The 6,000-nt window shown below is 45.9% G+C and overlaps 1 non-coding gene across 1 annotated transcript; it reads left to right on the forward strand.

Annotated features, from left to right (window-relative positions):
• Window positions 1–5,401: 5,401 nt before the first annotated feature.
• LOC126015169 (U6 spliceosomal RNA) lies at window positions 5,402–5,508 on the forward strand. Its single transcript, XR_007498060.1, has one exon. It is a non-coding gene; the product is annotated as a U6 spliceosomal RNA (small nuclear RNA).
• Window positions 5,509–6,000: the final 492 nt, after the last annotated feature.

The following is a 6,000-nucleotide window of genomic DNA, read 5'->3' on the forward strand; positions in this document are numbered from 1 at the left end:
GATGTGAAAACTGAGCAGTCACCTGGTTTCACTCACTAAGATTTATTGAACTTTAACTTTTTGAAATTCAGATTTCTATTCTATCTTCTTCCCCTTCCAAACACACATGTGTATTAGGCTTTTGAATGTTCTTGGGAATTTTCTTGTACCTATATGTAGTTCAGAAGTCCAGGCCTCTATATGGACATTTTTGGAGGGTGGTTCCTGTGTGTAGATGACCCAGAAGAGCTAGAGATGTGACAGGATGGGTAGATGAGGACAATGATGTAGACACTGAGGTGGACGTACATGGATATTTACAGACAAAGAATTAGAGACACAGAGACAAAGATCCCAGCACAACAAGATGGAGGAGAGTGAGGGAGAGAGAAGACAGAAAGAAGAGGAGAGGGAGAGAAAGGAGATGAACATAAGAGGAGAGTAGGGGAGAAAGGAGGAGAGATAGAGAGTGGGAGAGACATATAGGGAGGGAGTGAAACAGAAACAAATTGGTAGGTAAATACAAAGAAGAAAGAATAAGGCAGAAGCAGGTGTGAGGATTGTTATAAAGAACAGATGCTCAGGATGTACAAGGGAGAGTTACATTAAGATGAAGACAAGTGATGCCAGGATTAATTTACTCTTGGATAAGAAGGTAAGGTGCTTGCCTTGCATGTGGCCAACCTGAATCCCAGCATCCCATATGGCAACCCTGTACACTGTCAGGAGTAATTCTTGAGTGCAGAGCCACCTCTAAGAATCACCAAGTGTGAAACCCACCCACCCCCCCCCCAAAAAAAAAGAGAAAGAGGAGAGGAGCTAGAGAGATAGACCAAAGGACTGGAGTATGGGTTTTGCATGCAGGAAGCCTGGGCTAGATTTCCAGGACTCCACAATCCCTGAGCACCACCCAGAATATAGAGTACCACCCAAAAGCGTAGAGCCAGAAGTATTCCTAGCACCACTACCTGCCAAAGTGCTAAGGACAGAGGTGCAAAGAATGCATGTACCTGATTTTTCACATGTCAAGCAGCATCTGGCTTCAGTGAAGGATGGGGAAATTGGGATGGTGAGGACTCTCCAGCTCAATTTCCCTTAGTGGACCCCAAGTACCCAGTTAGCATTACAGGGGTCCTGGTGTTCTGAGTCTTCCATTAGCTGCTTAGTTGGGGCATCCTGCCCGTGAGTGCAGCGAGCAGGACTGGCCTTTACTGGCAAAGGAAGAAGGAAGGACTGGTGCCAGGAGGGAGAGGCAGATCCCCACCCATCAGGAAGAAAGAGTCTTCCGAGGGGATCAAGAAAACCCGTTTTTCAGGTTGTGGGTCAAAGTCCAAGGAGAAAGGCCATGGTGTTTCCCTGCATGCTGGCTGAACTGGGCCAGACCCAGGCACAATGGTTCACAACATGTGCAAGGTTGGGGACAGGGGTGTGGAGTAGAAAGAAGGCATTGCTGAGAACCTCTCCACTTCTCAATGACCCAAGAACTCAGGGTTCACCAGCCTCTCCTTGGGCCTCCTTCTGTCCTACTTCACACCCAGACTCCTCTGATTGCTGTCTTTCAAATACATTAGCACAGATTCTTTTCCCACACAGGGCAGCTTTGTATCTTCTTCATGCCTAGTGCAATGCTGGCACCAAGGAAGTAACAGCTTGATGCTGCCTTATTCCTAGAAGGTTAAGATGATGAAACAGAGAAGTGTGGCTTCTACAGACACAGCCCACTATGATTTCATTTAATTCCACCAGCTTTCTCTGAACCTAGAGTATGTTCTAGGCATAGGAGCTATATCTGTGGATGAGACATACTTTGAAGTGATGAATGATTGGGCCTTTGCATTGCTAGTCTCTTGTCTGAACATCATTCACCAGTCTCTACTGGCCTAGGCCTACTTCTCCAGGTCTGAGTAGAGATGTCACTTCTGGGACATATTTTCTGACTTCTCAAATAGAAGTTAAACACCTTCCTGTGCTCCCAAATGGAGTGGCATCTACTATGGGTCCCCCTCCCTGACACGTCTCCTACCCATTGATATCAGAACATGCTCTGCTTGGTACAGGAGGGAGCATGGAACCTGTGCAAAACCAACTACACTTTTTCCTGAAAGATTATCTCTTTGTGAATCAAAAGTCAATTTCAGTAGGTGCTTTCTTGGCCATTATACCCCGCTGCCTTGATACTGTGGTTGACCCTCGCAGAAGACACATGCACCCAGCTGGGCAGCAGAGGCCCAGCAGGAGGTTTTGGTCTCAGAAGAATCATCTAGTGGAAGTATGTGGTGTGAGGCTGAATGGCAGGCTCTGGGATTAGACAGAATGGGGTGTCGCTTATTTAGGAGCATATTTCTAAGGCATGACAGGAGTGCTGCACAGGAACCCACCTGTTTAGAAGGGCATGATTGGCTTGAAAGGGTGAACTTGCCATTCTTTGGTGCCAAGTGCTGCCCCCCTGGATTTTGACAGTGTGTCAGGGTGGTTCAGTTCCTATATGGATGTTTGTTCTTTCTGGAGAGCCAAAGTGCCACCACAGTAGCTTTCAGTTGGCTGGTGACATTGCTTAATTGGCATAATAAAGCAGGGGTCTTGGCCTCTTCCTGTTTTCTGCAGCTCTCTGTACTAGGGCACCATTCAACTCCACCTTGATCTGCCCCTGAACCAAGATGCATGAGGATAGGGCAGCTCTTTTTTTGGCTACAGAGAGTTTCTTGATGGAGGAATAGATGGAGATTGGCCCCTACTCCACCCAGCTTATAGTGACCATTGCTCTCAGCATATTTAATGTAACTTGTCAACCCTTGCAAGACCTGATCCCTAAGAGGCTGTTCACCTTGCCAACCTCATCACAGGCTACTCCTGAATGTCCTGAAGTAGCTTCTCTCCCTCTCCAGCTTTGCAAAGACCGTGCTCTCACATCTCCTTGTGCAGTATAAAGTGTGCACTGCACATAAGTTCTTCATCCTCTTGCGCAATTGCAGATCTTTAGGTCTTACTCAAGCAACATTTGTTGGAAAGACAGATCTCAGGGACTACTTCTCAGCTCATAATAAAGTTCCAGATCACACAACAGTCACTTGGGAGTCAGCTCTAACTCACAGTTAACGTTGAAAGTTAGGGCTCTTTGAACATGCTTTACATTTTCCCTGACAAAAACATTAACCATGGCATTTTCTTGCTATCTGTTCACCAGGTCATTTCTAAAGGAACTAAAGGCCACATATGGAGATGGATGGTTGCAATTAAGACTGGCTATGACTTTATAGCTATTAGCTCTAGTTCTTCAGATCTAATTCTTTTACCTTCCCTCCATCCCTTCCTCCCTCCCACCCTTTCTTCCTTTCCTTTATCCTTTCTCTCTCTTCCTCCCTCCCTCCCTCCCTCCCTCTCTCCTTCCTTCCCCTCCCTCCCTTCCTCCTTTCTTCTCTCTCTCCTTGCCTCCCTCCCTCCCTTCCTTTCTTCTTTCCTTCCCTCCTTCCCTCCCTCCTCTTTCCTTCCTTCCCTCTGTCCCTCCTTCCTCTGTCCCTCCTTCCTTCTTTCTTCCCTCCTCCTTCCTCTCTCCCTTCCTCCCCTTCCCATCCTCTTTTCTTCCCTCCCTCCCTTTCTTTCTTCTTTTCTTCCTTCCCTCCCTCCCTTCCTTCTTTTCTTCCTTCCCTCCCTTCCTCCCTCCCTTCCTTCCCTCCCTTCCTCCCTCCCTTCCTTCCTTCCTTCCTTCCTTCCTTCCTTCCTTCCTTCCTTCCTTCCTTCCTTCCTCCCTCCCTCCCTTCCTTTCCTCCCTTCCTCCCTCCCTCCCTTCCTTCTTCCCTCGCTCCCTCCCTTCCTTCCCTCACTCCCTCCCTCCCTTCCTTCCCTCGCTCCCTTCCTCTTCCTTCCCTCGCTCCCTCCCTCCCTTCCTTCCTTCCCTCCCTCCCTTCCTCCCTCCCTTCCTTTCTTTCTCCCTTTCTCCTTCCCTTCCTCCCTCCCTCCCTCCCTCCCTCCCTCCCTCCCTCCCTCCCTCCCTCCCTCCCTTCCTTCCTTCCTTCCTTCCTTCCTTCCTTCCTTCCTTCCTTCCTTCCTTCCTTCCTTCCTTCCTTCCTTCCTTTGTTCTATTGACTATGGAGTGCTGAGGATCAAATCTGATTTTGTTTTGTTTTTATGCAAAGCATGCATCCCAGTTCTTTAAGCTATTTCCCAGCCTTAATCCTTCTGTTTGCATATAATTTCTAACAGTGAATTATTTCCTTTCTGACACCTCGTATCACAACTTCAAATTTCAGAGCTTGGGGTCTCCACAACAAATAAAAACTTTTAGATATTCCTATGGGATAAACGGCAGACAAGTGCCATACCTCTCTTGTTCCCCTTGTACCTGGGCATGAACTTGGCCTCAGTCACTGAACGAGTGAGTAAAAGTTAAGGGGCCCCTGTGGTTAAAAAAAAAAAGCCTGCAATGTGGTTATCAACTCCAACTCACAAGCTACATTTCTGTGCTTGAACCCATGGCAGATATATCAATTATAGAGTACATTTTCTCTGAGTCTCAGCATAACCTCCAAACCTTTATTCGAGTCCACCACTAATTGTCAGAAATTATGTATATTGTATAATTGAAACCCAACAACAAACAATTTTTGTAACCACAGTGCTTAAATAAAGCAATTCATTAAAAAAAGAAATCTCGGCCTGGAGACATAGCACAGCGGTGTTTGCCTTGCAAGCAGCCGATCCAGGACCAAAGGTGGTTGGTTCGAATCCCGGTGTCCCATATGGTCCCCCGTGCCTGCCAGGAGCTATTTCTGAGCAGACAGCCAGGAGTAACACATAAGCACCGCCGGGTGTGGCCCAAAAACCAAAAAAAAAAAAAAAAAAAAAAAAAAAGAAATCTCTTTGGTAGTCTGTTTCCTTAAATCCTTCACTCCTCATTTTTTACTCCCCCACCTCTATTTTTCTTTCAATCATGTAAACTGGAGTCATGTTTATTCAGTCATGTAAATTGAGATAAAGTCCTTTCCATACACATAGGAGGAACATACCTGAGGGCTCAAAGCTGCGATTTGCTTGTCTCAGTGGAAAAGGTGAAACAGTTCAGCTGGTGTCTAGGCTCCCTGAATCTGACAAGCCCTGGCCTGGGTCAGCTGGGTCTTTGAGGTATCAGGGCCTTCCTGGATGTAGCAGGAAGACACAAAGAGGTTTCAGAGCTCCTCAGACAGCCAACTCTCAAAAGTCTTCTTTCTTTTGAGAAGGCTGCAGTAAACTTTCTCTGTAAACTCTCCTGCCTTCACAATCTCACCAGGAACAAGGAAGCTAATCTAAATATTTACTTGGGAGGAAATGACTCTAAAGTTGTAGCCTGGCTGAGGAGCCACCTGGAGCCCTACCTGAATGTCTCTTTCCCATGGAGTTCTCCTGGCCTGGCGATTCAGGGTGAGTACTTTAACCAGGAATGAAATTCGTGCTCGCTTCGGCAGCATATAGACTAAAATTGGAACGATACAGAGAAGATTAGCATTGCCCCTGCGCAAGGATGACACGCAAATTCGTGAAGGGTTCCATATTAAAAAAAAAAAAAAGGAATGAAATTCAACTGCTGCCTGAAAACAAACAAACACACAAACAACCCCCCCAAAAAAAACATCCCCACAGCACAGACTACCCGATACACACAACTAGTAGCACAAACTACTACCACAAAGAATACACAGAGACAATAGAGATGAGGGCTGGAAGGACTGGCCCTAGATATGAAGCTCACCACAATTAGAGAAATGACTACACTGACAACTATCATGACAGTGGCAGTGAGTGAAATTGACTACCTGTCTTGAATACAGGCATACAGGCAGGGTGTATAGGAGGGAGATAGGGGGCATTGGTGGAGGGAAGGTTGAACTGATGAAGGGGGTATTCTTTTATATATATATATATATATATATATATATATATATATATATATATATATATATATATATATATATATATATATAATTGAAACCCAACTAAAAACATGTTTGTAATCATGGTGCTTAAAGATATTAAAAAAAATGCTCTATC

Source organism: Suncus etruscus, chromosome 7, assembly GCF_024139225.1.
Source record: "Suncus etruscus isolate mSunEtr1 chromosome 7, mSunEtr1.pri.cur, whole genome shotgun sequence".
Classification (NCBI taxonomy): domain Eukaryota; kingdom Metazoa; phylum Chordata; class Mammalia; order Eulipotyphla; family Soricidae; genus Suncus; species Suncus etruscus.